Below are 9,256 nucleotides of genomic sequence, written 5' to 3' on the forward strand. Positions count from 1 at the left end.
TCTAAAGGACTCTTAGAAGATGAAGGTGCAGGATATGATCTAGGGGATTCTGCAGGTGGCTGGTTTTCAGATTTCCAGCTAAAATTTGAGTGATTGCGCCACCCCGAATTATAGGTATCAGAGTAAGGGCTAAAAGGCTTCTTGTACATACCTAAGGCATTACATTGTTCTTCATACATCTCTCTCATCTCAGCAAGTGTGGGACACTCTTGGGCAAGATGATCTACCCCGCCACACACAAAACATGGTCCAAAAGACTCTGCATGGTTAGCCATGTGTGTTGGCTTTAAGTCCTTAGTCTTTAACACATCTAGCTCCCTAGTGAGCATCTCAACCTTAGCCTTTAGGCTATCATCTTCCCTGAGATGGTAAATTCCACCACCATTTGGGTTTCCTACAGGTCATGACCTATTTGTGCTTTCAGTAGCACTTGGTTCAATCCAAGTGTGAGCTTTTTCAACAAGCTCATTGAAGTATTCTATGGCCTCATCAGGATCTATATGTAAGAACTCACCATTACACATCATCTCTACAAATTGGCACTCTCTAGGTGTAAGTCCCTCATAAAAATAGCTCACTAAGCGCCAATTCTCATACCCATGATGAGGACACATACTCAATAATTCCTTAAATCTCTCCCAAGACTGATACAAATTCTCACTGTCCTTTTGTGCAAAGGTGGAGATTTGCCTTTTTAAAGCATTGGTCTTATGTTGAGGAAAGTATTTATTAAAGAAGACCTGAGTCATCTCATTCCATGACCCAATAGATCGTGGTCTCAGTGAGTATAGCCAACTCTTAGCTCTATCCTTCAAAGAGAAAGGAAAGAGCATAAGTCTCACAACGTCATCAATTGCATTTTGATTATGAAAAGTCGCAACTACTTCCTCAAAATCTCTAATGTGTACATATGGATTTTTATTTTCTAAGCCATGAAAAGTAGGGAGTAACTGTATCATCCTTGTTTTAAAATCCAAATGGCGAGTATTAGCTGGAAACATGATGCATGATGGTGTGGTTGTGCGTGTAGGGTGGAGGTAATCATGAAGAGTTCTAATCGGTTGATCTTCGTGTTCACTCATTTCCTCGGGACTAGATGGATTGTCAAATAAAAGATTTAAAAAACTTGATTCTGACTCTTCCAGAGGCCTACAAGTAAAACTACTCAAAGTGATTTATATTTGTGCATGCAAGATAACAAAAGACTAAAAAAATAAAAATACTATGAAAAGAAAGAAAAAAATAATGCAGCAAGCTAAAAGAGGGAACGAAGTTACCGCCTTTACAAACTGCTGAAATAAAAACCTATCTAGTAATTCTTCTACCGTCTCCCCAACAACGGCGCCAAAATTTGATTATGCCCAAAGAATAATGCGGTAGTTGTAGCACAGATTTGGGGTGTCGATTCCACAAAGAAAACAAAGATTAATTTTAAATGTAAATTAAAGTGAAGCAAAGTGACTAATGGAAAAAGTACTCAAGTTTGACAAACAGTAAAGCGTCGGGAATCCCTTGCACAAATATGGTATTTTAATTATTCTTAATTTATTGAATAACTCAATTGGGAACTCAATTCCTAATATTCTCAATCAGAAGGTATAGATTTATAAACCAAGATTAAACCAAATGTAACCCTTTGAAAAATCATTCACAACTTTTAAAATACATAAATTATTATCACTATTGAGAAAACCCAACGATGACAATACACTCAGTAAGCAATATTGCAATAAAGAATTAAATCAATATAGATAAATAATTGATCCAAACATAATCAAAGAGCTAATCCATTCAATAAAAAAAGCATGACTGAATCCATAAACAGAATAAATTCTATGATTACTCGGAGAAGAAAACATCAACAATGAATTGAGAATGATATAACAAAAGAGTTTTAGTAATTGAAAATCAAATACATAAATAAACAATAAATTAAAAATATCATCTAATGTGCAAGTTCATCCCTAACCCTACTTGAGAATTTAGTTACCCATAAATATAATGGACAACAAAAAACTCGAGAAAAATAGAGCAAACGGCGGCCATGAAAATTAATTTCAGATCTTCCTCCTTCCAACTGAGCCATCTCCCCTCCTCTGAACTCCCAAATTTCATGCTAATGATATGCTTAAGGTAGAAAAGAAATCCTAATGTCTTCATATTCCCGCACACAAAATTACCTAAATTTTAAGACTCAACTTGGCAGTCACATACGTGCTTCAGGAGTTCAAATTTGGAAATCCTTATTAGAGACAACTTGGTAACCCTTTAAGATAGATTTCTAATGCATCACTAATTGCATCAATCTGATATTTGAGTGGAAAGTTATGATTAAAATATTAAAATGTGTCCATTCTATCTCCTAGCGCATTTTGGACTCTGATCCGAATTACTCTCAAACTCCATCATTATCCTTCTTTAAAGAGTCATACACTCGTTGAAAATTCTTAAGTTGTTCCAACATCTTGCCCACTTGAAAGTCCTTTGAATTTGAGTAGGTTTGGACTTACTCTTTTATAGACTCTGAAATTAAACATAAAAATTTGCTCAGGAGTATCCCAAAGTAAATAGAAACTCAATTCAAGAATACACATTAATTCCAATGATTTCTATTAACATTTTAGCATTTTAGTCCAATAATAAGGTATTTAGAGTGCACTTTCATACACTCATCAAGGTCTCTTTTAATCCCTCAAAATCTGAAAACAAGGCCCTCATTCATTCAAGCCCAAAAACTCTTGGACCATTGACTCATACTCATCGCCCTTTTAAGCTCACAAGGCCCAAAGCATTGTTTTGTTCTATTTCACTCTTCAATTTGAAAGCCCAGTACACCATACCATGGGCTTCCTTAAGCAAATGTCATACCCTAAGTCCCAAAATTAAGTTTTAAAAAGTTAGTTAAGACCATTAATCAACATACAAAGGGTTAGTGATCTTTAAGACATGCTTTGAAGTTTAATTTTATTTTAATCTTTCCTTAACCTTTTGATCTGAAATTTTCATGATTTATTATTCCATTTCATCATTATTAGACCTTACTAATACCTTAGATAAACCTCCCCACATGTCATTAACGGAAATGACATATCAAGCCCCAAACCTATATATTGGCACATATGTATGCCCTTGAGTACATGGACTGTTTTGCCCTTAAGTCCAATATTTTGTGCCTTTTTTGCAAGGCTAATATGGTCCTTACACACCTCATGAGAGCCCTTTTAACCCAAATTAAGCCTTGGACGAAATTGGTTTAAAAAACCAAACCAAACAGCCAAAACTGATTGCACCTAAAAAGCTAGTTGGATAGAAACCGAATTGGTTGAGTTTCAACCACCCATTCGCCATGGTTAAGCCACCACCACATGCCACCTCCATCACCACCCAATCCCCAAGAGTCCCTCATGTTCATCATGAGCCTTTGACCTGGTTTTTCCACCCAAAGAAGGCACCAAAACCGAATGGCCTTTGTGCACAACTCCATTTCAGCAACACCCTCCATTGCATCATCTTCTTGGAGCTGCACCTTCATGATCATTTCGCAACCAACCCTCCACCTTCTACCACCTGAAAAAGCCTTCAAGAAGTGACCTTAAACCTACAAAAATTAGCTATGATGATGAGTCAAGACAATGAACAAATCTGTCCAAGGAAAACCACCCTGAACCCGTCAGCCCCCTTGGGTGGTTTTAGTGGTTTTCCTCATCTCTCCTCTACCCCACGACTTGACACCCTCCACAGGAGCAATGTAGCCACTTTAGGGAAGAAATCGTGGTGGTTTCATGCCACTATTCCCCCTGCACAAAGTGACACAAGCTAATGAAGGCAAGTCTAAAAATTACAGCCTTTCACCACTGCCCACCTCCACAAATCACCATGAACCAAGGTCAACGTCCCCTCCCTTTGGCTGCCTATAAAAGGCCCCTTCTCCCCCTCATTTACTTCACGCTTCATCTCCAGGTCCCCCTTGAGCATAGAGAGCAATCTTCTCCCCTAGTTTTGAGAGAATCCGAAAGTGAGTGAGTTTGACTGTTCTTGGGAGTTCTTGAGAGTGCTTGAGCTAGGAGCTTGAGTGGGCTACGAAATTTGCATATTTTTTGCTCTTGATCTTAGTTTACATGTCAATCTATGTTTTCAAGTGTTGAAGTGAATTTTGGTTGAGTTTAGAAAAGGATACCATGATTAATGCAAAATTGGGTTCATTAAGGAGGTTTTAAGTGTTTAAAATGTTTTAAGTGAAAATTTAGTTATGGCATGTCTTAATTATATTTTAATATGATTTATTAATGTCTTAGAATGATTATGGATGGTTTGATTCTTGATTAAAAATATGCCAAGATAGGCTTTAGTTCTATCTTGTTTTGATCATCAAAGCATGCATCGGTTATTAGTAAGTTTGTGATTAAGGCATAAAGCTTGATTTGTCCCACCTAGGCTTGATGATTAAGCATATAGGAACCTTCTGATTGGTACAAGAACAAAATTTGCTTGATTTGGATGAATTTTGAAAGCATACATTGATGATTTGCACTAAGAATATCAAACTTGATTGATAGAGGATTATTGAAAATTCAGGGTTCTTAGCCATAATTAAGTGTTGGGATGAATTTGATGATCCAAGAATTAGCTTTTATCATATCATTAAGAACAATAGTGATTGTTTGTGATGAAAGATAATTGCTTAAGCATGTATTCATAGGGATCAATAGTTGAAAACACTTGAAGACATCAATTAGAGTGCATGCCACGGGTTTGGAGTATTGGGCAAGTTCCACTTTGACTTTTTCAATTCTAAGAGTTTAGATGACTTTAGAATATAAAAAATATGAGGTCCATGAAGTTTGGTTGAATTTAAAATTTGTTTGCAAACAGTGAAAATATAAGGTCTTAATGGTAATTTTGAAAAGTTGAGGGGTATTTTTTTAAATACCCATTTTTGAAAGCCTTTGTCTATGAACCTCATCCATAGTAGTATTAATTCTAACTTAGTACGAATTTGATTTCAGCCGCTACAACCTTTTTTTGAAAAAATTCAGGAAGTTTTTAAGTTGGCCTCTAATTTACAGCTTGATAAGTTATTTATAAGTTATTGATAGATCCTTCATTCATGTCATAATTATCATTTTGAACATAAACTATCATACAATGAGTGCATACTTACGTGACATGTGATATTTTTCACCATTTTTGCATATTGCATTTATAAATGTCATTTTCACATGAAAACTTGCTACATATGCACATGTCATGAAATACTTTTTAAACTTAGCATAAAAATTTTTTTTGTCATGACTCCAAAGGTTAGGATGGAGAATTATCCTAGTAGAACTCATTTGTCCGAGTATTTAAGAATAGAGTGGTAACCTCTGAGTTGACGAAAAACAATTAATGGGTTTCGAATGGGTTCTTTTTAAAGAACGCCGGAGCAAAGTCAAACTTTTATAACACCTAAGGTTGGTGAGTGTACATGTTATAATGTTATAATGATATGTTACATTACCAATGCATTGAGAACAAGTCTGCACACAACGTAATTTCAACATGAGTTGTACTATGGTCACCGCTAAATACTCACAGTCTACATGGAGAATTGCATTGATACCACACGTTATAATGTTATGATTAATTATGAATTGCTAATAATGATGAAATGTTATGATGAAATCATGTCTTTTGACGATTGAAGTAAAAATGTTCTCTAAATGAAAATTTGTGTCTTCGTTTTTCTAAAAATGTTAAAGAATCTGAATGGGAGACACACGCACATTCTTCTACATTACATATTTATCATTTTTCATACATAATTTATTTTTATGTAAGTTGGTTGTTAACTTACTAAGATTTTGAGTAAATCTCACCCTTATGGGACCACTATCATTCCACTTGAAATGGTAGAAGTTGTGTCAGGTCTTGAGGAGGAAAAGCTAGATGGAGCGCTGGATCCCACTGATTGAGGAGGAGCCGAACCTTGAGAGGAGACTAGATTTGATCCTTATGTATATAGCCCAAGTCCTTCATGTGCTAGAATGCATGAAGTGGATGATTTGACTTTGATTCTTAGTTGTACTAAGTTTATGCTACGATTTGACTTTAAACTTGACGATCACTAATGCATTAGGATGTTTTTAGTTATTCTGGCATAAGATATATTTTCACCCTTATTTCCACTATGATTATTGTATACTAGGATGCATTGCATATTAACTGTCATGTACGGGAGTATGTAACCTTGTGTTGCATGTCTCAATGCTCTAAGTATCCGTTCCATCCCAAGCGGAGGTTGAGGGCTTCACATCATTTTTTAAGGCTGGGTGGAATAAATCAAAACTTGACAAGTTAAGCATGATTTAACCAAAATCGTGCATGCTTGGATGATCAATACAATATGAAATTAAAACCTATCATGGTATGTTTTCAACCTCAAATTTAAACCTTCAAAAATCATTATAAGACATTTATGAGTCATATAAAATTATGCAAACTCATGAGATGGCTAAAAATTCCACCCAACATAATTAATTCCAAGAAAACTTCAAATCTAAACCAATTTTGAGCTTAGCATAATAACCCTTATTTAAACTCAAACAAAACTCATTTTCATGACATAAATTAAAAACTAACACGTTGTTCTAATAATTAGCAAAAGATCAACCAAGAATACTTACAAAAATCATGGCCTCAAAACCTCTCAAACTCACTCACTTCAAGATCACTCTTACTAACCATTCAACTTCAACTCTCTTGCACTCTAGGAGGAGAAGAGCTCTCAAGAACTCAAGAGATGGTTTGAGAAGTGGTGTGAAGAAATGAGGGAGTGGAGGAGTTTTTATAGGCTTCAAGAGGGGAGGGGGACGCCGGTCATGGCTTGGAGGAGAGCCTTGTGATTGGTGGAGTGGGCAGTGGTGGTGATAATGCATACCTCTAGCTTGTGTCATCCTTTGCAAATGTGAATAGTGCCCTACGCTTCATGGCCAGGTGCTGCAAGGAGGCTAAGGGTAGTGCTACTGTGGTGTAGCAAGAAAAGAAGAGAAAACAAAAATAAAGAAATGAGGCATGTAGTCATGCCATGATGCCGCCGGGTATGGTTCTGAATGGACAGATTTTCACTTCCTTTGTTTACCCCCCTTTGTTTTATCTGCATGGCTGAAATGCACAGGTATAATGACACTCTTGGAGGCCCTTTTCAGGCGGTAGATGGTGGAGGATTATGTAACACCCCACTCCTTCTTTTTGACATAAGCAAATTCAACTACGAGCCTCATTATGCGTGCCAAACCTCGATGGCATGTTCTAAAGATATTATGTGAATTCTAAACTACATCCAGTGCATTTTAGAAATATTTATATAAGGTATTTCCAATGTTACTGAACTAAACTTGATTTTAAATATGACAATTATAATATTTTTGAAAAACTCCAAAAATATTATAATTGCTGGAAATCATTTTAATATTATTATTAAAATGATTTCAGTTATTTAAATATTATGAGATTTAAATTATATTGAAAACTCTAATTAATTAAATGGTTTTATTCTTTTAAAGATATTAAATAAGACTTCATCATTTTATTAATGATGAAGGAATATTATTTTATAATCTGAAGTTTAGTTTAAATAATATTCTACCTTAATTCCTCTCAGTACTTTTAATTAAGTTAATGTTTACGCATTTTCAAATCAGTGTTTTAATCCTTTACCGTTAGATCGTTTTGAAGATCCCAAGACAATGGGATCAGGATTAAAACCCAAACCCTCTTTCTTTCTCCCTCACTTTGCCTTTCCCTCTCTCTCTCTCCTCCTTCCCTCAACTCATGCGGGCAGCAGCCCCTCTCCCTCTCCCAACTCGCCCAGCCCCATGCCACCATCGCAACCACGCCCCCGGCCACTAGCGCACCCCCAGCCATCATCGGCGACTGCGCCACGGGTTCCTTACCCATCAAGCCACCATGCGCCGCTGTCGCCAGCCCCCAAGCCACGAAGCACCACCACGAGCCCCTTGAGCCTGCCCCTTCCTCCTCCCCTTGGCCCGAGGCCCATAGCCTCCCTCACACGCATGGGCTCTCTCCCTCACACGCACAGGTTTCTCCCCGTCCACCGCCGTACGTCGCCACCCACGGCGTCCAACCACCATCTCGAGCTTCCTCTGGCCACCATCAGCCTACCCTAACCACCCATAGCCCCGATCTGCCCCTCACGCACGCCCCCCTCTCTCATGGACTCTCCCTCATGCACGGCTTAGATCTGTCACCGTAGAACCACCATGGTGCCACCCCGATGCCACCATCACCTCGCCGAGGTCCTTCTAAGCCCCTCGCCGCCACCACCAGCTCACCATGAGCCATTCCAAGACCACACTTAGCTATCCAAATGCCCAAACAGCCACTGTACATGAGTTGACTGCTACATACGACCCTTCCGACGTTATTGACTATGACGATCGGGGAGCAACACACGAGTTATCCCATCGATGGTATAACCCTCTGTCCCTTGTTATTTATGTGATATGTCAATTGGTTGGTTGGGTTGTGGACTGTGTTGTTGGTAATTGTGATGTGCTGTGTAGTGAAGTGTTGGGCATATCTGTGTTGTATGATATGTAGTGTTGTAGACTGTGCTGTTAAGTGTGGTTGTGAAGTATATGTTATAGTGATGATGTGGTGTCATGTGGATTAGGAAGAGAGTACACGTAAAGTGTACTCTTGTGGTGTAGTGTGGAATAAGGAGAGTCTATATAAAATATACACTCCTGGAGTAAGGTGAAATGGGAAGAGTACACATAGAGTGTACTCTATAAGGCGTATCATGTGTGAAGGGAGTACACATGGAGTGTACTCCATGTGGTGGAGTGATGCACCATATGGCGAGTGTGCCATAATGGTGATGGGTTGTAGCGGGCATGAAGGGAGAACATATGGAGTGTACTCTATGTGGTGGAGTGATGCACCATATGGCGGGTGTGCCGTAGTGGTGATGGGTCATAGCAGGTATGGAGGGAGTACACGTGGAGCGTACTCCATGAGGCGCAGCGATACACTATGTGGCGTGTCACAAAGATAAGGATGGTTGTGTGGTTGATGGGTGTAGAGCGTGGTGAGTAGTATCAGGAACTGTGGAACAGTGTCCTGAACTAGCTGTGATGTGGCCTGTAGTATGAGGTGACAAGTGTGTGAAGTGGTAAGTCACCATGATTGACTTATGGTTGGGAGTATGTGTGAAGTGGCAGAACAAGTGTAAAAGTGCTCAGTGGAAGCATGA

General features: G+C 38.3%; 1 non-coding gene across 1 annotated transcript; it reads left to right on the plus strand.

Moving 5' to 3' along the window:
* Positions 1-594: 594 nt before the first annotated feature.
* On the plus strand, positions 595-702 carry LOC121251314. Its single transcript, XR_005937982.1, has one exon. It is a non-coding gene; the product is annotated as a small nucleolar RNA R71 (small nucleolar RNA).
* Positions 703-9,256: the final 8,554 nt, after the last annotated feature.

The sequence above is a fragment of the Juglans microcarpa x Juglans regia genome, chromosome 2D, assembly GCF_004785595.1.
Source record: "Juglans microcarpa x Juglans regia isolate MS1-56 chromosome 2D, Jm3101_v1.0, whole genome shotgun sequence".
NCBI classification, from domain to species: Eukaryota; Viridiplantae; Streptophyta; class Magnoliopsida; order Fagales; family Juglandaceae; genus Juglans; species Juglans microcarpa x Juglans regia.